The 27,493-nt window shown below is 38.7% G+C and overlaps 1 protein-coding gene across 4 annotated transcripts in view; it reads right to left on the reverse strand.

Annotated features, from left to right (window-relative positions):
- The window catches only part of POLK (DNA polymerase kappa), a 79,537-nt gene that overhangs the window by 40,592 nt on the left and 11,452 nt on the right, over positions 1 to 27,493 (reverse strand). The window contains exon 1 of one of the 4 annotated variants that reach the window (XM_006074035.4): positions 23,030 to 23,092. The exons of the other annotated variants lie outside the window; for them this stretch is intronic. The gene's annotated coding sequence lies outside the window, so the exon portion shown is untranslated. Of the gene's footprint in view, positions 1 to 23,029; positions 23,093 to 27,493 lie in introns of those variants that run through there. 4 annotated transcript variants of the gene reach the window in all.

Genomic DNA, 27,493 nt, shown 5'->3' on the forward strand with positions numbered 1-27,493 from the left:
AAAACCATAGCCTTGACTAGACAGACCTTTGTTGGCAAAGTAATATCTCTGCTTTGAATATGCTATCTAGGTTGGTCATAACTTTCCTTCCAAGGAGTAAGCGTCTTTTAATTTCATGGCTACAATCACCATCTGCAGTGATTTTGGAGCCACAAAAAATAAAGTCTGACACTGTTTCCACTGTTTCCCCATCTATTTCCCATGAAGTGATAGAACCAGATGCCATGATCTTTGTTTTCTGAATGTTGAGCTTTAAGCCAACTTTTTCACTCTCCTCTTTCACTTTCATCAAGAGGCTTTTTAGCTCCTCTTCACTTTTTGCCATAAGGGTGGTGTCATCTGCATATATGAGGTTATTGATATTTCTCCCAGCAATCTTGATTCCAGCTTGTGCTTCTTCCACCCCAGCATTTCTCATGATGTACTCTGCATATAAGTTAAATAAGCAGGGTAACAATACAGAGCCTTGACATACTCCTTTTTCTATTTGGAATCAGTCTATTGTTCCATGTCCAGTTCTAACTGTTGCTTCCTGACCTGCATATAGGTTTCAGTTACCTTGCTGCCTTGTTGATGCCCCATTGCAACATGATGCCCCATGGCAACATATATCCAGTTTCATGGGCACAGATTTACTTTCATCTACATGCTAATGACTTCCAAGTTTACAGCTCTAGTCCAAATGCCTGCCTGACATCTCAAATTTAACAAGTCCGAAATGGACCTTCTAATCTGCCTCCAACCCCCAAACCAGCTCAATTTTCAGCCTTCCTCATCTCAGCTGATGGAGAAGGCAAAGGCACCCCACTCCAGTACTCTTGCCTGGAAAGTCCCATGGACGGAGGAGCCTGGTGGGTTGCAGTCCATGGGATCGTGGAGTCGGACACGACTGAGCGACTTCCCTTTCACTTTTCACTTTCATGCTTTGGAGAAGGAAATGGCAACCCACTCCAGTGTTCTTGCCTGGAGAATCCCAGGGACCGGGGAGCCTGGTGGGCTGCCATCTATGGGGTCGCACAGAGTCAGACACGACTGAAGTGACTTAGCAGCATCTCAGCTGAGGGCAACTCTAATCCCTTCCAATCAATAATGCAAAACACCTTGCAATCATTCTTGACTCTCCTCTTTCTCATACACTCTGCATCCAAACTGTCAGGAAATCTTGTGCGCTCTTTCAAAGTCTACCAGGAATGTAATCTTCTCTCACTATTTTCACACTAGTCTGAACCACCATTATTTTTTTCCTGGATTATTGCAATAGCCTCTTAAATCATTTGTGTTCCTGCCCTTGCCCTCCTATAGTCAATTATCAACACAGTATCCAAACTGATTCTTCTAATCATGAGTTAGGTCACATAACTCCTCTGCTAAAAACTATTATAATGGTACCTCATTTCACTCTAGAATAAAACCCCAAATCTTTACAGAATCTGTATCACTCTTACCTGTTACCTGTCTACCCTCATACCTAATGTTCTCCCCTGCTTTCTCACTGCTTTGCTGTTCTCAAATCTGCGAGGCGCTCTGACCTTAAGGCCTTTTGCGCCGACAGTTCCTTTCTCCTGGAGGGTTCTTTGGCCAGTTCTTTGACTAGACTCCCTTATCTCCTTCAAGTCTTGGGTTAAATGTCACCTTCTTAATGAGGGCATACCCTGACTCCCTATTTAAAATTGTAGCCTGGTTATCCCTCCCATAGCTTCTTCCAAACGCCCTCCTGTTTTGCATAGTTCACTTACTATGTTCATCATTCCCTAACATACTTGCTTAATATGTGTGTTGTCTGCCTCCCCTATGGAAACGTTAAGTTTCATGAGGGCAGTGAACGTGGTTCTCCCACTGATGTATACTAAATGCCCCACACAGTGCTTGGCACAGAGTAGGTGGTCAATAAATATTTATTATACGGTTGAACTCAGTTTATATCATTTTCTTAATTCTTTTATTCACATAGCAAGGTCACTTTTTCACATTAAAAGACTGGGAGAAAAACTGCTTTTCTGAAGTTAATTATTTAAAAACACTATTAATTTTCCCTTATTTCAATATATACATAAGGACAAGTCTATAGCTTAACAACTTTTGATTTTATAAGCCTTATTTTCCTATGATATTTAATGGTTAAACTGGTTTATTAAAGCTTTTGAGACTTATAATGTAAGACAATTTACAATTTACATATTAGAATGCTTGCCAGGCTCCATTAATATTAAAAAATTCTAGCTTATATTTCTACCTTGGGCAATTAAGTTACTTTGTTAAATCTAATTTCTTTGATTAAATATTCTTCAATTCTATCTAAATATAAGAAAAATCATTGAAGAAAGATAAACAACATACTAAGCTTTAGCATACTTGGATCTCTACGTGCTACTTTTGGTAATATCATTTATGTTATTATGGTGATTCTTCTTTTGTTTTTAGTATTTCTCTTATTTTCAAATTTCTAAAATTTCTCATTAGTACTGGTTATCTGTATTCTTCCCATTAGTTCTCACTGAGTTTTTTTACCTAAAAATCCAAAATTGAAAGGGGGAGCTCCTAACAGAGTTGATCACATACTATAACAAAGTATGATAATTTTCCATATTTTTCTGGGAAGTGAGATTTAGTATTATTTCAAACAGCTTTGTGAGGGCAGCATATAATGGAAGTGCCTAGTATGGTGTCTCTTCCCTTTGCTCAGTTGTGTCCGACTCTTTGCGACCCCACGGACCTCCGCCGTCCATGGGATTTTCCAGGCAAGAATACTGGAGTGGGCTGCCATTTCCTTCTCCAGGGGATCTTCCCAACCCAGGGATTGAACCCAGGTCTCCTGCATTGCAGACAGACACTTTTCAGTCTGAGCCACCAGGGAAGCCTAGAAATGCTGATCTTCCCTTTTGTCATATACCAGTATGGTGTCTGCTGCTGCTGCTGCTGCTGCTAAGTCACTTCAGTTGTGTCCAAATCTGTGTGACCCCATAGATGGCAACCCACCAGGCTCCCCTGTCCCTGCGATTCTCCAGGCAAGAACACTGGAGTGGCTTGCCATTTTCTTCTCCAGTGCATGTCTGGTACATGATAAAACCTCAATCAATACTTATTATTACTAAAGTTAAGCCAAATATCCAAAGCTGTGAAAATCACCTGTCCTACTTTTCTCTCTTTAAGATAAAGAGACCCTAAAAGGGAAGAGGGTACACTGTGAGTATTCTTGAAAAAAGCTGATGTTCACAGATCATACAGAATTTTGTTTGTTTTCTTCCAAAGAAGTATTTGTCCTGTGGATACTATGCATTCACATATAGTCACATATATAGTCCCAAGGCCTATGAATGGATATAACTGTGCCTTATAAACAAAAAGTTTCTTTGAGAAAGAAAACAGTCAAACATTTTTATTGTTTGAAATTATAGAATACAGTCTGTTTCACTTCAGCTCAGAAGCACAAACAGAAAATGTACAGCTCAAAGGAAAGAACTCCAGGTCCTTGTGGTTTAGCATATTGGTTTAAAAGTACATTTTCTCTGAAAATATTCAAATTTTTCCAGTCTAATTCTACCACTGACTATTCAGGTTACCACTTAAAAAATGCAAGGCCAACCTCTATTTTTGGTGATAGTAAGACTGGAAAATTAGAAGTTTTCAGAAGGAATTCTAAGTAAGTTTTATGTGCTAAAGTTCCTACTCCTTATAAAAAAGCACACAAAACTATATAAATAATATCACAAGTGCTTAGCATATTGATCAAAGTCACCTGGAATTAATCTATCAGGAAACAGGCAAAATATACAAAGGGTAATAAGAGAGATGAAGAGAGGACTGAACAGGAGAAGAAGGAAGAGGGCAAAGAAGAGAAAGAGGGAAAACTAAACTGTAGTAGGTTTCAAGGCGGAACTTGCTTCTTATTTCCAACATATGATAATCAAACTCAATAACCCCCTCACCTCCCCCAAAAAACCATTATGTATCTTAAGAACAAATATTTTTAAATTCCTCAAATATTCAAAATGTTTGTTTGAACAGATTAAGCACCCATAAAAACTCTAGACTGTGATTAAATGTTCTTTTTACCATTACAAGAGTGAATTAAATGAAATAAATTAAGAATACTACTCAAATTTTAATGTAGTAATTTTCAAATTAATGTCTGACTTACTTTTCCTTTTTCATTTTTATTTATTATAAAAAAATACCTTTTAAAATGTCAAGAAAATGAAAAAGTCAAATCCCAAGACTTTAAATAACAGATTGTGTTAATTTGTTAACATGTTCCTCTCCAATTATTTTACATACACATATATGAACACATACACGCAAACCATGTGACTACAAATTTTATATGCTGGGAACGAAAGCACAGAGGAATCTCTGTATTTTCATCTTTACCTTTTTTTATGTCCTGGCAAAATAAGATGGACAAAAATTTCAAAATAATTTGAGATAGGATTATTTGCAAGATCTAAAAATTTATATGCATCACTAAGAGAAATAACAGAACTAATGTAATGCCACAGTTCATAAATCAAGGGGATGTATGCTAAAAGAAAACTCAAGTTCAAAGTTCCCTGGTGGTCCAGTGGTTAGAACTCAGGCACGTTCAACTACTGTGGTCAGGGATCAATTCCTGTTCTGGGAACTGAGATGCCACAAGCCACACAATGTGGCAAAAAAAAAAAAAAACAAGCAAACTCAAGTTCTCACTAAGGAATTAAGGTCTACTCTTTAAGAGAGAACCATGCATGTATTTTCTTCCAATGCCTTTTTACTTCCTGAGTTACTTATTTAATTTATTCCAAAGAGAGTTGGATATAACTATGAGCCATGCTGGGTCGGGCCACCCAAGACGGACAGGTCACAGTAGAGAGTTCTGACAAAAAGTTGTCCACTGGAGAAGGGAATGGTAAACAACTTCAGTATTCTTGCCTTGAGAACCGCATGAATAGTATGAAAAGGCAAAAAGATTGGACACTGAAAGATGAACTCGCCAGGTTGCTAGGTACCCAATATGCTACTGGAGGTCAGTGGAGAAATAACTCCAGAAAGAATGAAGGGATAGAGCCAAAGCAAAAACAACACCCAGTTGTAGATGTGACTGGTGATGGAAGCAATCTGATGCTGTAAAGAGCAACATTGCATAGAAACCTGGAATGTTAGGTCCATGAATCAAGGCAAAGTCCATGAATCAAGGCAAATTGGAAGTGGCCAAACAGGAGATAGCAAAAAGTGAACATCGATATTATAGGAATCAGTGAATTAAAATGCACTGGAATGGGTGAATTTAACTCAGATGACCATTATATCTACTATTGTGGGCAAGAATCCCTTAGAAGAAATGGAGTAGCCATCATAGTCAACAAGAGTCCAAAATGCAGTACTTGGATGCAATCTCAAAAATGACAGGATGATCTCTCTTCATTTCCAAGGCAAACCATTCAATATCACAGTAATCCAAGTCTATGCCCCAACCAGTAACGCTGAAGAAGAATGGTTCTATGAAGACCTACAAGACCTTCTAGAACTAACACCCAAAAAAGATGTCCTCTTCATTATAGGGGACTGAAATGCAAAAGGAGGAAGTCAAGAAACACCTGGAGTAACAGGCAAATTTGGCCTTGGAGTACAGAATGAAGCAGGGCAAAGGCTAACAGAGTTTTGCCAAGAGAATGCACTGGTCATAGCAAACACCCTCTTCCAACAACACAAGAGAAGACTCTACACATGGACATCACCAGATGGTCAATGCAGAAATAAGACTGATTATATTCTTTGCAGCCAAAGATGGAGAAGCTCTCTACAGTCAGCAAAAACAAGACCAGGAGCTGACTGTGGTTCACTCAGATCATGAAATCCTTATTGCCAAATTCAGATATATATTGAAGAAAGTAGGGAAAACCACTAGGCCATTCAGGTATGACTTAAATCAAATCCCTTATGATTATACAGAAGTGACAAATAGATTCAAGGGATTAGATCTGATAGAGTGCCTGAAGAACTATGGACTGAGGTTCATGACACTGTACAGGAGGCAGTGATCAAGACCATTCCAAAGATAAAGAAATGCAAAAAGGCAAAATGGTTGTCTGAGGAGGCCTTACAAATAGCTGTGGAAAGAAGAGAAGTGAAAGGCAAAAGAGATAAGGAAAGATATACAGATTTGAATGCAGAGTTCCAAAGAAGAGCAAGGAGAGATAGAAAGCCGTCCTCAGTGATCAATGCAAAGAAATAGAGGAAAACAATAGAATGGTAAAGACTAGAGATCTCTTCAAGAAAATTAGAAATACCAAGGGAACATTTCATGCAAAGATGGGACAATAAAGGAAAGAAATGGTATGGACCTAACAGAAGCAAAAGATATTAAGAAGAGGTGGCAAGAATACACAGAAGAACTATATAAAAAAGAGCTTCATGACCCAGATAACCACGATGGTGTGATCAGACATCCTGGAATGTGAAGTCAAGTGGGTCTTAGGAAGCATCGCTACAAAGCTAGTGGAGGTGATGGAATTCCAGTTGAGCTATTTCAAATCTTAAAATATGATGCTATGAAAGTGCTACACTCAATGTGCCAGCAAATTTGGAAAACTCAGCAGTGGCCACAGGACTGGAAAAGTTCAGTTTTCATTCCAATCCCAAAGAAAGACAATGCCAAAGAATGCTCAAACCAATGCACAACTGCATGCATCTCACACACTAGCAAAGCAATATCAAAATTCTGCCAGCCAGGCTTCAACAGTATGTAAACTGTGAACTTCCAGATGTTTAAGCTGGATTTAGAAAAAGCAGAGGAACCAGAGATCAAATTGCCAACATCCATTGGGTCATTGAAAAAGCAAGACAGTTCCAGAAAAACATCTACTTCTGCTTTACTGGGGAGAAGGCAATGGCAACACACTCCAGTACTCTTGCCTGGGAAATCCCATGGACGGAGGAGCCTGGTAGGCTCCAGTCCATGGGGATGCGAAGAGTCGGGTGCTACTGAGAGACTTCATTTTCACTTTCATGCATTGGAGAAGGAAATGGCAACCCACTCCAGTATTCTTGCCTGGAGAATCCCAGGGAGGTGAGCCTGGTGGGCTGCCATCTATGGGGTCGCACAGAGTCGGACACAACTGACATGACTTAGCAGCAGCAGCTGCTTTATTGACTATGCCAAAGCCTTTGACTGTGTGGATCACAATAAACTGTGGAAAATTCTGAAAGAGATGGGAATACCAGACCACCAGACCTGGCTGTTGAGAAATCTGTATGCAAGTCAGAAAGCAATAGTTAGAACTGGACATGGAACAACAGACTGTTTCCAAATAGGGAAAGGAGTACATCAAGGCTGTATATAGTCACTGTGCTTATTGAACTTACATGCAGAGTACGTCATGAGAAACGCTGGGCTGGATGAAGCACAAGCTGGAATCAAGATTGCTGGGAGAAATATCAATAACCTCAGATATGCAGATGACATCACACTATGGCAGAAAGCGAACAAGAACTAAAGAGCCTCTTGGTGAAAGTGAAAGAGGAGAGTGAAAAAGCTGGTTTAAAACTCAACATTTAGAAAACGAAGATCATGGCATTTGGTTCCATGACTTCATGGCAAATAGATGGGGAAACAATGGAAACAGTAACAGACTTTATTTTGGGGGGCTCTAAAATCACAGCAGATGGTGACTGCAGTCATAAAATTAAAAGACCCTTGCTCCTTGGAAGAAAAGCTATGACCAACCTAGACAGCATATTAAAAAGCAGAGACATTACTTTGCCAACAAAGGTCTGTCTAGTAAAAGTAATGGTTTTTCCAGTAGTCATGTATGGATGTGAGAATTGGACTATAAAGAAAGCTGAGCACCAAAAAACTGATGCTTTTGAACTGTGGTGTTGGAGAAGACTCTTGGAAATCCCTTGGACTACAAGGAGACCCAACCAGTCCATCTTAAAGAAAATCAGCCCAGAATATTCATTGGAAGGATTGGTGCTAAAGCTGAGACTCCGATACTTTGGCCACATGATGCAAAGAACTAACTCACTGAAAAGCCCGATGCTGGGAAAGATTGAGAGTGGGAGGAGAAGGGGACGACAGAGGATGAGATGGTTGGATGGCATCACCAACTCAATGGATGTGAGTTTGAGTAAGCTCCGAGAGTTGGTGATGGACAGGGAACCTGGCATTCTGCAGTCCATGGGGTCGCAAAGAATCAGACATGACTAAGCAACTGAACTGAATTGAAAGTTGAATGAGACAGAAGGCATTCAAAAACCTACACTCCACATAATGCTACAGACATATAAAAATCACAGATACAGAATAATTCACCGAAACTATCTGCTTCTTAGTACAGAATGAAATATATCCTGATACAAAACACATTTACTAATCAATTCAAAGGTAAAATCCCAAAGTTCAGTTTATACACTCCTATTTCGATGATGAGTTGCATATTTTGTAAAATGTCTTCTAGGTTCTTTTTACAATGAAAATTTTGTTTACACTCACATGAAGGCGGAAGTCTAAGAGGTTCTTTCTTGGATATCGTCGCCCAAGTCAGCAAAAATATTTACTTTATCTAGTTCGGTTCAGTTCAGTCACTCAGTCCTGTCTGACTCTTTGCGACCCCATGATCTGCAGCATGCCAGGCCTCCCTGTCCATCACCAACTCCCAGAGTTTACCCAAACTCATGTCCATTGAGTCGGTGATGCCATCCAACCATCTTATCCTCTGTCGTCCCCTTCTCCTGCCTTCAATCTTTTCTACCATCAGCATCTTTTCAAATGAGTCAGCTCTTTGCATCAGGTGGCCAAAGTACTGGAGTTTCAGCTTCAACATCAGACCTTCCAATGAACACCCAGGACTGATCTCCTTTAGGATATACTAGTTGGATCTGCTTGCAGTCCAAGGGACTCTCAAGAGTCTTCTCCAACACCACAGTTCAAAAACATCAATTCTTCGGTGCTCAGCTTTCTTTATAGTCGAACTCTCACATCCATACATGACTACTGGAAAAACCATAGCCTTGACTAGACGGACCTTTGTTGACAAAGTAATATCTCTGCTTTTTTTTAAAATTTTATTTTATTTTTAAACTTTACAATATTGTATTGGTTCTGCCATATATCGAAATGAATCTGCCACAGGCATACACGTGTTCCCCATCCTGAACCCTCCTCCCTCCCCATACCATCCCTCTGGGTCGTCCCAGTGCACCAGCCCCAAGCATCCAGTATCGTGCATCGAACCTGCACTGGTGACTCGTTTCATACATGATATTATACATGTTTCAATGCCATTCTCCCAAATCATCTCACCCTATTCCTCTCCCACAGAGTCCAAAAGACTGTTCTATACATCAGTGTCTCTTTTGCTGTCTTGTATACAGGGTTATTGTTACCAATTTTCTAAATTCCACAGATATGCGTTAGTATACTGTATTGGTGTTTTTCTTTCTGGCTTACTTCACTCTGTATAATAGGCTCCAGTTTCATCCACCTCATTAGAACTGATTCAAATGTGTTCTTTTTAATGGCTGAGTAATACTCCATTGTGTATATGTACCACAGCTTTCTTATCCATTCATCTGCTGATGGACATCTAGGTTGCTTCCATATCCTGGCTATTATAAACAGTGCTGCGATGAACATTGGGGTACACGTGTCTCTATGTCTCTGCTTTTTAATATGCTATCTAGGTTGGTCATAACTTTCCTTCCAAGGAGTAAGCATCTTTTAATTTCCCTTAGCTAGATGTGATACCAAACAGACTAACTTTGTTTTAGCTGAGGTATACAGTAAAGCACACGAATTTTAAGGAATGGTTGAATACATATGTTCTTAGAATAGAGGAAAAGGCACTGTTTTTGGTACGGTAATCATTTTTTAAGTTCTACAATCTCAAATGTTACCATTTTAATATAGAATTGCATAAGAAGCCAGAATAATAAGGGAGTATTACACTACTAATGGGAAATGTCAACTATTATATTATTACTATACTATGTCTTATATTATTGTAAGGAAAATATTTAATAAAGTCAGAAAGAGTTATATAGGATATTATGTTATTTTTCTATCCTGGAAAAAATGATCTTTTCAATTACCTCCTCTGCCAAATTGCTCCAATTTTTCTGAGCCCTAACCTTGATATTATTTCTTGATCCACTGTTGCTGATTTCTAGATTTCTTATAGCTCTAACAGTCTATGGCAAGAGCTTGAAATACTTTTCACAATGTAACCCTTCCACGTGAAATCTTAAGTAAAATCTCAAACTTTTTCTCAAATCTTCGTTCTACAAATGCTGTACGGCTGTCATAATGTCTTCATATATATTCTATCACTAAAGTAAAAGAATAAATAGGCAGCCTACAGAAAAGGGAAAGTTAATAATAATCTTCATTTCTTTGGTTCTCCTGATTCCTTAGAAAGACCTAAATGAACACTGATATATACTGAAATGTTACCAACTCCAAGACTGTATACTACCAGTTATCAGAAAACAATTGTTTACTATTGATGAATTTTAATTAAAAGATGGTTTCCATAAGAAGTTAGGCTCTAAAAATCATTATTATTATGTCTTTGTCCTCATTTTATACATGCTTGAAAAACAGAAATAAAAAATTAAACATCCAGAAAATTTGCCAATCACAGGAAAAAGGAAAATTAGCAAGAATTGTGATTTTTGGAGTTGTTAACCCAAAACGATTTAAAATATATCCACACACCTACTCTGTGCCCTAATGAATTAAAATTATCTGACTTTTGTTCATATTATACCATGTTAAAAAGAACTTAGGATTTAAAATTAATGATCTATTTCTAAATTATTACTAACAGTTATAAAAATACATTTAGATAGATACAACATAGAGGACTTCCCAGGAGCTCAGCTGCTAAAGAATCCGCCTGCAATTCAGTATTCTTGGGCTGCCCTGGTGGCTTCAGCTGGTAAAGAATTCACCTGCAGTGCAGGAAACCTGGGTTTGATCCCTGGGTTGGGAAGAGCCCCTGGAGAAGGGAACGGCTACCCACTTCAGTATCCTGGCCTGGAGAATTCCACGAACTGTATAGTCTATGGGGTCACAAAGAGTACATTTAGATAGATACGACATGGAAGAGCAGTTGATAATGTAGAATCTGGAAATTTATATTAAATTAGCAAAAATAATTATTCTTGATGAGATGATCTCTTTCCAGGGTTATATCCTATCAATGGTGGGAGGGAGATAGTGACTTGGTTTTAGTGATACTGAATGTTTTGAAGTTTCAAATAACTTTAAAGGAAGGTTTGTGAAAGGCAGCTGGAATTAAAAATAAAAATACATACAAAACTACCTAGCTAGAATAATTTATTAAACTATCATCTGTTATACAAGTAATTTATGCTAACTAAATTTATTGAGAGTTATTGGCTTCCCAGGTGGCTCAGGGGTAAAGAATCTGCCTCCCAATGCAGGAGATACAGAAGATGCAGATTCAGTCCCTGGGTTAGGAAGATCCCTTGGAGGAGGAAATGGCACCCCACCCCAGTATCCTTGTCTGCAGAAGCCCATGGACAGAGGAGCCTGGCAGGCTACAGTCCATGGGGTCGCAAAAGACTCGGACGTGACTGAGCATAAGACTTAGGGCAAGGCAAGGCAAGGCAATGAGAGTTATTAACAAACAAAAGCAAAAGCAGTTCAGACTTACTAAAATCTATTTTTCCCATCAGTTCAGTTCAGTTCAGTCACTCAGTCGTGTCCAACGCTTTGCAACCCCATGAATTGCAGCAAGCCAGACCTCCCTGTCCATCACCAACACCCAGAGTTTACCCAAACTCAAGTCCATTGAGTCGGTGATGCCATCCAGCCATCTCATCCTCTGTCGTCCCTTTCTCCTCCTGCCCCCAATCCCTCCCAGCATCTGGGTCTTTTCCAATGAGTCAACTCTTCACATGAGGTGGCCAAAGTATTGGAGTTTCAGCTTCAGCATCAGTCCTTCCAATGAACACCTAGGACTGATCTCCTTTAGGATGGACTGGTTGGATCTCCTTGCAGTCCAAGGGACTCTCAAGAGTCTTCTGCAACACCACAGTTCAAAAGCATCGATCCTTCGGCACTCAGCCCTCTTCACAGTCCAACTCTTCACAGTCCAACTCTCACATCCATACGTGACCACTGGAAAAACCATAGCCTTGACTAAACAGACCTTTGTTGGCAAAGTAATGTCTCTGCTTTTGAATATGCCATCTAGGTTGGTCATAATTTTCCTTCCAAGGAGTAAGCGTCTTTTAATTTCATGGCTGCAATCACCATCTGCAGTGATTTTGGAGCCCCCCAAAATAAAGTCTGACAGTTTCCACTTTTTCCCCATCTATTTCCCACAGAGTGATGGGACCAGATGCCATGACCTTAGTTTTCTAAATGTTGAGCTTCAAGCCAACTTTTTCACTCTTCTCTTTCACTTTCATCAAGAGGCCTTTTAGTTCCTCTTCACTTTCTGCCATAAGGGTGGTGTCATCTGCATATCTGAGGTGATTGATATTTCTCCCGGCAATCTTGATTCCAGCTTGTGTTTCTTCCAGCCCAGCGTTTCTCATGATGTACTCTGCATAGAAGTTAAATAAGCAGGGTGACAATATACAGCCTTGATGTACTCTTTTTCTCTATTTGGAACCAGTCTGTTGTTCCATGTCCAGTTCTAACTGTTGCTTCCTGACCTGCATACAAATTTCTTAAGAGGCAGGTCAGGTGGTCTGGTATTCCCATCTCTTTCAGAATTTTCCAGAGTTTATTGTGATCCACACAGTCAAAGGCTTTGTCATAGTCAATGAAGCAGAAATAGATGTGTTTTCCATAACTAGAACTAAATATGCTGTTTATTTTAACATACAGAAGACTTAAGAAGAGAATTAAATTCTAAAAGGAATTTTGACATAGTGCAAATAGTATGTGCTTTGAAGCCAGAAAGACATGGACTGAAGTTTAAACTCTGAAATATAACCAAGGTGTGTCATCAAGGGTAATGTAAGGTCTATAAATTTTGGTAATTTGCTCTGTAAAACTTGGGTTTCTGAAGATTAAGGTGTGATATGCCACAAATGTGGAATCTCTCCTTCCACTTTCATTATTACTTATTTCTCTAAAATGTGATGAAATCTACAGGCCTGGCTATAAATACAAGCCTGGAATTGACTGAGAAATCATATAAAACTAATAAAAATCTTCAGTACTAAATACATGGTAAGTAAAAAAAAAATCACACACAAATTGTCCCCTGTCTCCATACACACAATATGCCACCCAACTTTAGTGAAGTTGGAAAGGACAAACAGTACCCACCCCGTGCATACTGTGGAACCTAGCAGACCGAAAGCAAATATTCTTCATGGCTTTTAAGGCTACACCACTGATATGGTCCTAAATTCCAAATCAAGATACCAAGGAGTTATATTTTAGTTTACCTTAAGTGTATGAATATAATATTAAGGTAATCAAGTCTAGACATGTATGAAATTTCAGTATTAATACCTAATGTGGAATTTGACCTCATAATAATTAATCGTATAAATGCAGTCATGTTTGGCATGACTGATTTAAAAATAACATACATTAATGTGTAGAATATATATAGAAATACTTTGTATTAATGAAGCTTGACACATAAATGCATTTTTAATATTAAAAAAAATCACATTAAATATACTTCTAAGAGTAAGTCAAGTTTTTTCAGAGTAAGGTTTTGAATCAAATCGCAGAATAGCCTCAAGGGAATCTCTGGAACTTTAGTTTAGAACATGCATATTTTAAAAATGTATATATCTGCTATTTACAATGTTCACATTAACATATAATGTTAATCCCTTAATCTAAAAATGTACTTGTATTAAATAACTTTCACAAGTAAGCAAGATGTCTCTCCTTCTGTAGGACACCATGATTTTCTTAAAAAAAGGAAAATGAATCCTAATGAGAGAGTCATTTCCTAGGAAGGTTGATAAGAAGTCTAGGGGTCCCCAAGGAGAGAGGGGTCTGGAATTCTCAAGGAGGAAGAAAGAACAAACTTTTTCTTCCTCTACATTCTTTAGGATTATAAAACAATAATGTATCCTGCCTGAGGACAGTCTCTGGATTAAACCTTCTGGCTAATTCTGTTATCTTAAAATGTAAATTATGGGAGTAGGTCTGGTGAGGTCTTTATAACCTCGAGACATTCTTTGGATTCATTGGAGAGTATATAACTCCATTGCTAACACTAGCAAGAGGGTACTCTTTCTACCCTCTTCTGATGTCTATGTCAGAAGCTTTCTCTATTTCCTTTATACTTTCAGTTCAGTTCAGTTCAGCCGCTCAGTTGTGTCTGACTCTTTGCGACCCCATGAATCACAGCCTTTATACTTTAATAAAACTTTATTACACAAAAGCTCTGAGTGATCAAGCCTCATCTCTGGCCCCGGATGGAATTCTTCTCCTCCGGAGGCCAAGAATCACGGCGTCTTTGCGTCATTCAGCAACAACCTTTCACTATGCTCTGGTTTCCTTATGGAATTTTTCTTTTTGATTTCCAATCTACTAATCATTGGAAATGTTTCTATCTTCCTTACCAGCCGACTATGAAAACTGCATCCATTTATTTTAACAGAGTTTAGAACCATATAGCTTGTTACCGCCTTTACTCTAAGCTAAGACTAATAGCAACTCTGTCTTGGGACTTAAAATCTGGCTTCTTGCTATGTAAATATAATTATAAAAGGTTAAAATAAAGTATTGGTCTTTATTAAAGGGACAGCTTAAATTTATCAAGGTTTAAGAATTTTAAACCATAATGGCATTCAGTTCAGTTCAGTTCAGTCACTCAGTCGTGTCTGACTCTTTGCGACCCCATGAATCGCAGCACGCCAGGCCTCCCTGTCCATCACCAACTCCTGGAGTTCACTCAGACTCACGTCCTTCGAGTTAGTGATGCCATCCAGCCATCTCATCCTTTGTCGTCCCCTTCTCCTCCTGCCCCAAATCCCTCCTAGCATCAGAGTCTTTTCCAATGAGTCAACTCTTTGCATGAGGTGGCCAAAGTACTGGAGTTTCAGCTTTAGCATCATTCCTTCCAAAGAAATCCCAGGGCTGATCTCCTTCAGAATGGACTGGTTGGCATTAGCATATTTGTAAAACCTACTAAGATAATATTTTTGCCAAAAAGCACTTGCCCAGTAACAGTAAGCTATTATGGTTAACTCAGTTCAGTTCAGTTCCATCGCTCAGTCGTGTCCGACTCTTTGCGACCCCATGAACCGCAGCATGACAGGCCTCCCTGTCCATCACCAACACCCAGAATTTACCCAAACCCATGGGTTTATATCCTGATACAAAACACATTTACTAATCAATTCAAAGGTAAAGTCCCAAAGTTCAGCTTATACATTCCTATTTCGATGATGAATTGCATATTTTGTAAAATGTCTTCTAGGTTTTTTTTACAGTGAAAATTTTGTTTACACTCTCCTTTAGGATGGACTGGTTGGATCTCCTTGCAGTCCAAGGGACTCTCAAGAGTCTTCTCCAACACCACAGTCCAACTCTCACATCCATACATGACTACTGGAACTAACCCTGTTATTAAATCTGTACATAGTATTGAATTATGAAAATTGATCAAATTTGGCAGTAGTTTCCAGCATGTGAAGCACTTATTTTTATACTGCCAAGTACAATAAGAAACAAAATTTCATTTACAAATGAAATATGCATTTCCTAATACTACTAAAATAAACTTTAATAATACATCATGCTGCTGCTGCTAAGTCGCTTCAGTTGTGTCCGACTCTGTGCGACTCCATAGACGGTAGCCCACCAGGCTCCCCTGTCCCTGGGATTCTCCAGGCAAGAACACTGGAGTGGATTGCCATTTCCTTCTCCAATGCATGAAAGTGAAAAGTGAAAGTGAAGTTGCTCAGCCGTGTCCGACTCTTAGCGACCCCATGGACTGCAGCCCACCAGGCTCCTCCGTCCATGGGATTTTCCAGGCAAGAGTACTGCAGTGGGGTGCCATCACATCATAGATGCTAGGAAAACTAAGAAAAAGGAACAACAAACAAATACCATAGTGTATAATAAAGTGACTCTCTTCTTACAAAAAATATATAGCAGAAGCAGAAGTGATAAAATGTTATATCCAAAAATGGGTTATAAAAGAAAGTGACTTCCATCTCTAATGCTCTCATTATCACTTGGATTACTCACTCTAGGGAAGCCAGCTGCCATGTGAGGCAGTCCTGAGAGGAGCTCCATGTGTGTGAATGTAGAACTTGATCCTTCTCCATCAAGTCTTCAGACAAGACTGCAGTCCTGGACAAGAGTTTGACTTCAACCTCACAAGCCAAAGGCGCTCAGTTAAGCCCAGCCAAGATTCTTGATGCACAGAAACTTGGAGATAGTGAATATATATAGCTTTTAAATACGTAGAGCTTCCCTGATAACTCAGTTTTCGTAAGGAATCTGCCTACAACACAGGAGACCCCAGTTTGATTCCTGGGTTGAGAAGATCTGCTGGAGAAGAGCTAGGCCACCCACCTCAGTATTCGTGGGCTTTCTTTGTGGTTCAGCTGGTAAAGAATCTGCCCGCAATGCAGGAGATGTGGGTTCGATCCCTGGGTTGGGAAGATCCCCTAGAGGAGGGAATGGCTACCCACTCCAGTATTCAGGCCTGGAGAATTCCATCGATTGTATAATCCATGGGGTCGCCAAGAGTCGGACACACTGAGTGACTTTCACTGCACTTTAATACATACATATATATATATGACTGGTCATGTGTGTATATATATGTGTGTGTGTGTATATATATATATATATAGAGAGAGAGAGAGAGAGAGAGAGAAAGACCTTACTCTCAAATTCAGTAATTATCTTGTTAATGATTAGTACTGGTCCACAGGCCACATTTTGAGCAGTAGTGCTTTAAAACAGCTGTATAGTAACTATTATTACTGTTTTTTTTTGACCACCCTATGCACCCCATGGAGCCAAAGCAAAAACAACGTCCAGTTGTGGATGTGACTGGTGATAGAAGTTAAGAACAATATTGCATAGGAAACTGAATGTTAGGTCTGTGAAACAGGGTAAATTAGAAGTAGTCTCACAGGAGATGGGAAGAGTGAACATCAACATTTTAGGAATCAGTGAACTAAAATGGACTGGAATGGGTGAATTTAACTCAGATGACCATTATATCTACTACTGTGGGCAAGAGTTCCATAGAAGAAATGGAGTAGCCCTCATAGTCAACACGAGTCCAAAATGCAGTTCTTGGGTGCAATCTCAAAAATGACAGAATGATCTCTGTTTGTTTCCAAGGCAAACCATTCAATATCACAGTAATCCAAGTCTGTGCCCCAACCAGTAATGCTGAAGAAGCTGAAGTTGAATGGTTCTATGAAGACCTACAAGACCTTCTAGAACTAACACCCAAAAAAGATGTCCTCTTCATTATAGGGGACTGAAATGCAAAAGGAAGAAGTCAAGAAACACCTGGAGTAACAGGCAAATTTGGCCTTGGAGTACAGAATGAAGCAGGGCAAAGGCTAACAGAGTTTTGCCAAGAGAATGCACTGGTCATAGCAAACACTCTCTTCCAACAACAAAAGAGACAACTCTACACATGGACATCACCAGATGGTCAATGCAGAAATAAGACTGATTATATTCTTTGCAGCCAAAGATGGAGAAGCTCTCTACAATCAGCAAAACCAAGACTGGGAGCTGACTGTGGCTCGCTCAGATCATGAAATCCTTATTGCCAAATTCAGATATATATGGAAGAAAGTAGGGAAAACCACTAGGTCATTCAAGTATGACCTAAATCAAATCCCTTATGATTATACAGTGGAGGCCACAAATAGATTCAAAGGATTAGATTTGTTAGAGTGCCTAAAGAACTATGGATGAAGGTTCGTGACACTGTACAGGAAGCAGTGATCAAGACCATCCCTAAGAAACAGAAATGTAAAATGGCAAAATGGTTGTCTGAGGAGGCCTTACAAATAGCTGTGAAAAGGAGAGAAGTGAAAGGCAAAGGAGATAATGAAACATATACACATTTGAATGCAGAGTTCCAAAGAACTCTTTGTGGATCACAATAAACTGGAAAATTCTGAAAGAGATGGGAATACCAGACCATCTGACCTGCCTCTTGAGAAATCTGTATGCAGGTCAGGAAGCAACAGTTAGAACCAGACATGGAACAACAGACTGGTCCCAAATAGGAAAAGGAGTACGTCAAGGCTGTATATTGTCACCCTGCTTATTTAACTTATATGCAGAGTACATCTTGAGAAATGCAGGGCTGGATGAAGTACAAGCTGGAATCAAGATTTCTGGGAGAAATATCAATAACCTCAGATATGCAGATGACACCACCCTTATGGCAGAAAGAGAGGAACTAAAGAGCCTCTTGATGAAAGTGAAAGAGGAGAGTAAAAGTTGGCTTTAAGCTCAACATTCAGAACACTAAGATCATGGCTTCTGACCCAATAACTTCATAGCAAATAGATGGGGAAACAGTGGAAACAGTGGCAGACTTTATTTTTGAGCACTCCAAAATCACTGCAGATGGTGAATGCAGCCATGAAATTAAAAGACGCTTACTCCTTGGCAGGAAAGTTATGACCAACCCAGACAGCATATTAAAAAGCAGAGACATTACTTTGCCACCAAAGATCTGTCTAGTCAAGGCTATGGTTTTTCCAGTAGTCACATATGGATGTGAGAGTTGGACTATAAAGAAAGCTGAATGCCGAAGACTTGATGCTTTTGAACTCTGGTGTTGGATAAGACTCTTGAGAGTCCGTTGGACTGCAAGGAGATCCAACAAGTTCATCCTAAAGGTGATCAGTACTGAGTGTTCATCGGAAGGACTGATGTTGAAGCTGAAACTCCAATATTTTGGTCACCTGATGCGAAGTGCTGAGTCATTTGAAAAGACGCTGATGGTGGGAAAGATTGAAGGCAGGAGGAGGAGGGGACGACAGAGGATGAGATGGTTGGATGGCCTCACCGACTCAATGGACGTGAGTTTGGTCAACTCCGTGAATTGGTGATGGACAGGGAGGCCTGGAGTGGCACAGTCCATGGAGTCACAAAGAGTCAGATAGGACTCAGGGAGGGAACTGAACTGAACTGAATTGAAAGAATAGCAGGGAGAGCTTTCATCAGTGACTAATGCAAAGAAATAGGGGAAAACAATAGAATGGGAAAGACTAGCCATCTCTTCAAGAAAATTAGAGATACCAAGGGAAGATTTCACGCAAAGATGGGCACAAAAAGGACAGAAATGGTATGGACCTAACAGAAGCAAAAGATATTAAGAAAAGGTTGCAAGAATACAGAAGAACTATACAAGAAAGATCTTCATGACCCAGATAACCATGATGGTGTGATCACTCACCTAGAACCAGACAACCTGGAATGTGAAGTCAAGTGGGCCTTAGGAAGCATCACTACGAACAAAGCTAGTGGAGGTGATGGAATTCCAGTTGAGCTATTTCAAATGCTAAAAGATGATGCTGTGCAAGTGCTGCACTCAATATGCCAGCAAATTTGGAAAACTCAGCAGTGGCCACAGGACTGGAAAACATCAGTTTTCATTCCAATCCCAAAGAAAGGCAATGCCAAAGAATGCTCAAACTACTGCACAATTGCACTCATCTCACACGCTAGTAATGTAATGCTCAAAATTCTGCAAGTTAGGCTTTAACAGTATGTTAACTGTGAACTTACAGATGTTCAAGCTGATTTAGAAAAGGCAGAGGAACCAGAGATCAAATTGCCAACATCCGCTGCATCATCAAAAAAGCAAGAGAGTTCCAGAAAAACATCTACTTCTGCTTTATTGACTATGCCAATGCCTTTGATTGTATGGATCACAGCAAACTGTGGAAAATTCTTACAAGATGGGAATAGCAAACCACCTGACCTCCCACCTGAGAAGTCTATGCAGGTCAGGAAGCAACAGTTAGAACTGGACATGCAACAAGAGTGGTTCCAAATCGGGAAAAGAGTACATCAAGATCGTATATTGTCATGCTGTTCATTTAACTTATATGCAGAGTACATCATGTGAAATGCGGGCATGGATGAAGCACAAGCTGGAATCATGATTGCCAGGAGAAATATCAATAACCTCAGATATGCAGATGACACCACCCTTATAGCAGAAAGTGAAGAAGAACTAAAAAGCCTCTTGATGAAAGTGAAAGAGGACAGTCAAAAAGCTGGTTTAAAACAACATTCAGAAAACGAAGTTCATGGCCTCCAGCCCCACCCCTTCATGGCAAATAGATGGGGAAACAATGGAAACAGTGACAAACTTTATATCCTGGACTCCAAAATCACTGCAGATGGTGACTGTAGCCATAAAATTAAAAGACGCTTGCTCCTTGGAAAAAAAGTTATGACCAACCTGCTGCTGCTGCTGCTAAGTCGCTTCAGTCGTGTCCGACTCTGTGCGACCCCAGAGACAGCAGCCCACCAGGATCCCCCGTCCCTGGGATTCTCCAGGCAAGAATATTGGAGTGGGTTGCCATTTCCTTCTCCAATGCATGAAAGTGAAAAGTGAAAGTGAAGTCGCTCAGTCGTGTCCGACTCCTAAAGACCCCATGGACTGCAGCCTACCAGGCTCCTCCGTCCTAGACATCATGTAAAAAGCAGAGAAATTACTTTGCCAACAAATGTCCATCTAATCAAAGCTATGGTTTTTCCAGTAGTCATGTATGGATGTGAGAGTTGGACTATAAAGAAAGCTGAGCGCTGAAGAATTGATGCTTTTGAAATGTGGTGCTGGAGAAGACTCTTGAGAGTCCCTTGGATTGCAAGGAGATCCAACCAGTCCATTCTAAAGGAAATCAGTCCTGAATATTCATTGGAAGGACTGATGCTGAAGCTGAAACTCCAATACTTTGGCCACCTGATACGAAGGACTGACTCATTGGAGAAGACCCTGATGCTGGGAAAGATTGAAGGTGGAGGAGAAAGGGATGACAGAGGATGAGATGGCTGCATGGCATCACTGATTTGATGGACATGAGTTTGAGCAAGCTCAGGGAATTGGTGATGGACAGGAAAGCCTGGCGTGCTGCAGTCCATGGGGTTGCAAATATTTGACACAACTGAGCGACTGAACTGAACTGATGCAGCTTGTGGGATATTAGTTCTCCAAGTCCTAACAGCCTGGGAATTTCCCAATTGTTTTCATCGGAATAAAGATGAAAATTGTAAAGATACTAATAACCTGAACAACTAAATAACCAAAATAAAATTCAAAAGGGCAAAATCTGAGTACAGTGATAGATCATTGAGCCTGTTATTTAATAAGTGCATGTTGAATAAATGAATGATGTGCAGATTAATAAACAGAAAGTAATAAAATTAATGGTAACAGCTTGTTAAATCTTTTTAAATGCAATAACTGTAAAAGTGTTTTGATCTTACAGTGTTTAACACGCATTACCCTATTTAATTTTCATAAGAGATGAGGAAACCAGGGCGCAGATTTAGTAAGTATCTTAAAGTTATAGAGATTTGATACTATTTCAGATTTGGCTTCAAAGGTGTCACACTTAACACTATAAGCACAAAAAAGGTAAAATAGAAAATTGTTGCAATTTTAAAAAAGGAAGAGTAGTTGTTTTGCAGACTAATATGGAAGTAACATCAAAGTGGTATGATTGGTGATGATAATAGTTATAATACATAAAATATCATACATTTGTTGTAATATTTTAAATGATATTGCAGTCTTGAAAACTCTCTAAAGGCCTAGGAAGTCTTCAAATGAAGAATACGAAATAATGACAAAGAAACTAAAATAAAACTATGAAAATGTGATGTTCATTCAGACTTTTCTAAAAACTAGGAAATTTTAAAGAGTATCCTGAAATGTTAGAAACACTATACAAATAAAAATACATTTGGGGATCAACTGTAGATCTTCCTAGTAATCTGAAGGGCAGTTTCTTCAATAATCATAGTAAAATCAATTATCAAAATAAAAAGCCCTATATTTCTCCCTAAAGCACTGCAGAAAATAAAGGGAAAGCATTATTCATAAAAAGATTTTTTTATGAAAATGAGTGTTTCCTAAGTATGGTCTTTGTACAGGTCAAAGTAGCAGTAAAAATGACTTCTCTTTCACAACACTATCAGTGTTTCTTCCGCTTTCAAGAATAGCCAAATTCAGTAAAGTTAAGGGAAAAAATAGAAGATGAAAATAGAAAATATGAAATTCCATAAGGTTAGCTACATTTTCTAAAAACACATATGAGTATATGATAACTAACATGTTCTAACAACTTACCATATGTTAGGCACCTGCTTAAGAAGCATTCTCTAATTTATTCTTCATGTTTATTCACTAATTTATATATTATCCCAACAGAGTATATGACAGTAAGATATATAAGGAGAAGGTGTCCAAGCCTGAACTCAATTCCAGATTCTGTCTCCAGAGCCCACATTTTAATTCTGTATGCCAAATATATAAGTACTGCCTAAGATGCCGTAGATTTATTTTACCTCTATCCTTGAAAGATATTTTCATCAGATATAGAACTGAGTTCATTTTCTTTCAGTGAATCTCAGATGTTGCTTCACTGTTTTCTAGTCTCCATTATATCTGTTAAGATCATAATCATTCAAGTTGTTGTTCCTTATATATGATATGTTCTTTCTTTCTGACTTTCAAGTTTTTCCTCCTAATCTTGGTTTCAACAGTTTGGTCATGATATGCCTAGACACATACCTTCCTTTAAAGGACAGATCTAGACCAGGTTCCTAAATTCTCCGTGAACACGTCCCTCTCTACTCCTGCTTCCTCTTCATCTGCTCTTTTAAAGAACTGAAGGCTTCCTCTGTTTCTGATATGCAGCACAGCGGTCTTCCTTAACCCCTCCCACCCTTCCACTGCATTTACTTTTTTCTCTTTTTCCAAAATATCCCCTTTTGAGAAAGAGAAAAAATGCTTCCAAGGCTTCAAAAATTCCCAACTTCCCCTCTCCCCCCAAGAATATGACTTACAAATAGATTTGAATTATGTACCTGTTTAACTGGGTTTCCCAGGTGGTGCAGTGGTAAAGAATCTGCCTGTCAATGCAGGAGACATGAGATGTAGCTTCGATTCCTAGGTCAGGCAGATACCCTGGAGAAGAAAATTTCATGGACAGTGGAGTCTGGTGGGCCACAGTCCATGGGATCACAGAGTTGGATACGACTGGGTGACTGAGCACACATACATACATCTGTTTACTATCTGAAATATCAAGTATTATACTCATCTTACTCACAAAATAGTCTGGGTTCTTATTCCATAAAAAAGTATCAACAAAACAAACAAACTACCAATAATCCCTAGAAAGAAGCAAAGAGAAGGGCTTTGGCTCTGAAATTCACCAGTATTTACTTCATACATCTTTTAACATGTCTGACTGAGGCAAAAGTAAGTATTATCCCATGTTGTTTATTGATTTCCTTGAATTCTTGTTGGTTTTTGATAATTTTCTCAGATCATGATACATAAAGTCCGGTTCCACGGTGAACTGCTTGCTACAATGGTATATACACGACAGCCATGCTTTTCTTATGTGAAAAACTGAAACATTTTTAGTATTTTAGTTATTTCTAACAAAAATGAACTATTGTGATGTCCCTAAGGTCAAATTTTTATCATATACTTTATACTTGATTTCTAAAAATTACTATAACTTTATTTTTTATTTTAGTTCATGCTGTGTGGCTTATAGGATCTTAGTTCACCCACCACAGATCAAACCCACACCCCTTGCAGTGGAACTGCAGAGTCTTAACTACCAGACTGCTAGGGAAACCCCTACACGATTTTTTTTTAAATACATCTATTCTTACACTTTCTCCATCTAGTTTTTAAAAGTGCAAAAATTCCACTGGATTGGGAAAAGAGAAATGAACCTGTAATATATTAAGATATGCTTTGATACTTAAGGTGTGTCTGTCATTTGGCCAAGACATTATCTTGGAATGAATTACAATGGCTAACCTTCTGCCTGAAATTGGAGAAGGAAATACAACAAAGTTTTAACTTTTTCACCTGAGACAGGAAAGGAAACAGAAACTAGTTCAGGTTTGGTTATGAAATAAAAGTAAGGAATGTGGTTATATTAACCCTTGGTATACCACAAAGACTATTAGACTCAATTTTAGTTTTTGAGTTTTTTTCTTTGAGCAACTTTATTATAGGAATTGACATTTCAAATCTTATTCCTTCTTAGGAATCTTCCAAGGAACAAAAGCAGATTTACACTTTTAAAAATAATTTATTTGTCTGCACAGGGTCTCAGTAGCAGCATGCAGGCTCCAGTTCCCTGACCGGAGATCAAACCCAGGCCCCCTGCATTGGGAGCGCAGAGTCTTAGCCACTGGACAACCACGGACGTCTCAAACTTACTTTTTTAAAATCAGAATAAAATTCACCCTATTTTGAAATTTCTATATGGATCTATTTGAATCTTTCACAAATTGAAGATACATTATGGTGATCTCTATAAATTGAAGATATTTTATGGTATCTTAGGGATCTTATTTTTCCTCTATTTTGTTATTTTATCATCCTGTAAATTAATCATTACTAATCAATTATTTTAAAAATTATATGGAAATGGAATGGAATCATCTAGAAAGATGATCTAGTAGTGAAATAAATTATCACTATTACATCATTCTTTAGTTTTCTTACTGTGCTGCCCATAGTATTATGTCTTTGAATGTAAGTATAAAAGAAGCAAAGGGACATTTTTCAGGGTTTGTTGTTGTTTTTGGTGGTTTTCATTAAACATAGTTGAGAGTTCTAAATTTTTCACTTTCTACCCATACAGGCAAAAAGAGGAAATTTGACAGAGGAGTTTCACAATTATCAGACAACTCTAAAAATAAACGTAAAGAGACTAATAGTATTATAGACCATAGTGATGGTGAAATTCATTTTATAAGCAAAATCTCAGGCTATGAAATTTCAGATGATTCACATAGATACATTTTATCAAACTCAAAAATCAATGAGTGAACAATGCACTTTTAAGAATAAAAAGCAAATGTGGCATTTCCACCCAGTTTGTCATTTAACATGGAGGCCATTTAACATCACAGGGTATTTTGCAAGAATAATTTGGAACATCCCATTTTGTTAACAGGATGTATGACAGTGTTCTTTCATCCTTTATGATGTTTGTGCACTAAAAGTTACTTAATATAATTTGTAAGTGTACAAATGCTTAATGTAGATATATACACAAAGGAAATAGGAAGTGATGGTGAAGAAATTAAAATTTTATTGGCCTTCATTCTAACTGGTGTTTATAAATATAAAATTGAAAATGTTTCACAATAATGAAGGAAAGAGAATGGTTGCTTTTTTTAAAACTAGATTATGAATGTCAATGTTTGTAATGTCATTGCATTTGGATGATACAAATGCAAGATAAAAGCCAGAAGTAATGATATACTAGAAGCTACTATTAAAGATGCACATGAAATCTGGGATCTTTATTTTAAAAATGGATAGTTCCAGGACCACACATAAAAGTCAGTGAGCAACTAGTTACTTTCAAAGGACATGACCTATTTCAGGAAAATATGAAATAAAAACTTGAGTTTACTATGTGTTATTATAATTTCTAGTAATGTTGTTGTTCTCTATCCCTTTATTGTTACTTCTCAAGATTACTCCTAAATTACTCCAACAACAACAACAAAATATATATATATATATATATATATATATATATATAACATGATGATAAATGCCAATGACTACTTTTCATGACATAAAACTTAGATCAATATATAACTCCTTTATCAACATTAGACAAAAGGATGATTGCAACAGGCTCTGCTGCTGCTGCTGCTAAGTTGTGTCAGTCATGGCTGACTCTGTGCAACCCCATAGACCGAAGCCCACCAGGCTCCCCTGTCCCTGGGATTATATAACTCCTTTATCAACATTAGACAAAAGGATGATTGCAACAGGCTCTAGAGATCACTTAAATTATTTATGGGTAATTAGAACACAGCCTGGCTAGCAAATACACGCCTTTAGTTATCAGTCAGAAAAAAAATTGTAAACTGGCTTTATTATATGTTGTTGCACCCTAAAAACATATGTGGGTGAATTTTCTTTTAAGAAAATTGTCTAACTAAAAAAAAACCATGCAATGTACCTAGAAAGTAATCTGGCTCTAACAGATGCTTAAATGTTTAATAATATTGATCACAGCTGTTGTTTGTCTAAATAAAGTTGGCCCTCTGTATCTGAAGTTTCCACATCTGGGGATTCAACCAACCGATGGATCCAGGTTGGCTGACTACGCAGATGTGGAATGCAGATAGGGCAGGCCAACTCTTTTGTTGTTCAGTTGCTCAGTCATGTCTGACTCTTCGCAACCGCATGGACTGTAGAATGCCAGGCTTCCCTGTCCTTCACCATCTCCTGGAGCTTGCTTAAACTCATGTCCATAAAGTTGGTGATGCCAACCAACCATCTCATCCTCTGTCATCCCCTTCTCCTCCACCTTCAATCTTCAGTGTCTTTTCAAATGAGTCAGTTCTTCACATCAGGTGGCCAAAGTATTGGAGCTTCAGCTTCAACAGGAGTCCTTCCAATGAATATTCAGGACCAATTTCCTTTAGGACTGAGTGGTTTGATCTCCTTGCAGTCCAAGGGACTCTCAAGAGTCTTCCCCAACACCATAGATCAAAAGCATCAATTCTTCGGTACTCAGCCTTCCTTGGAGAAGGAAATGGCAACCCACTCCAGTGTTCTTGCCTGGAGAATCCCAGGGACGGGGGAGCCTGGTGGGCTGTCGTCTCTGGGGTCACACAGAGTCAGACACGACTGAAGCGACTTAGCAGCAGCAGCAGCAGCAGCAGCCTTCCTTATGGTCCAACTCTCACATCCATACACGACTACTGGAGAAACTACAGCTTTGACTAGATAGACCTTTGTTGGCAAAGTAATGTCTCTGCTTTTTAGTATGTTGTCTAGGTTGGTCATAGATTTTCTTTCAAGGAGCAAGCGTCTTTTAATTTCATGGCTGCAGTCACCATCTGCAGTGATTTTGGAGCCCAAGAAATAAAGTCTGTCACTGTTTCCCCATCTATTTGCCATGAAGTGATGGGGCTGGAGGCCATGAACTTCATTTTTTGAATGTTGTTTTAAGCCAGCTTTTTCACTCTCCTTTCACTTTCATCAAGAGGCTCTTTAGTTCCTCTTTGCTTTCTGCCATAAGGGTGGTATCATCTGCATATCTCAGATTATTGATATTTCACCTGGAAATCTTAATTCCAGCTTGTGTTTCATCCAGCTGGCATTTCGCATGATGTACTCTGCCAACTATACCATGCCATGATTATACGAGGGATTTTAGCATCCATAGATTTTTGGTATCTTTGCGATCCTGGAAACAAATCCAACACCCAAAGGATATAGAGACAAGTGTGTATGTATAAAAAGTACATAGTATAAGCCTATGAGGT

The sequence above is a fragment of the Bubalus bubalis genome, chromosome 11 (genome assembly GCF_019923935.1).
Source record: "Bubalus bubalis isolate 160015118507 breed Murrah chromosome 11, NDDB_SH_1, whole genome shotgun sequence".
In the NCBI taxonomy this organism is placed as follows: Eukaryota; Metazoa; Chordata; class Mammalia; order Artiodactyla; family Bovidae; genus Bubalus; species Bubalus bubalis.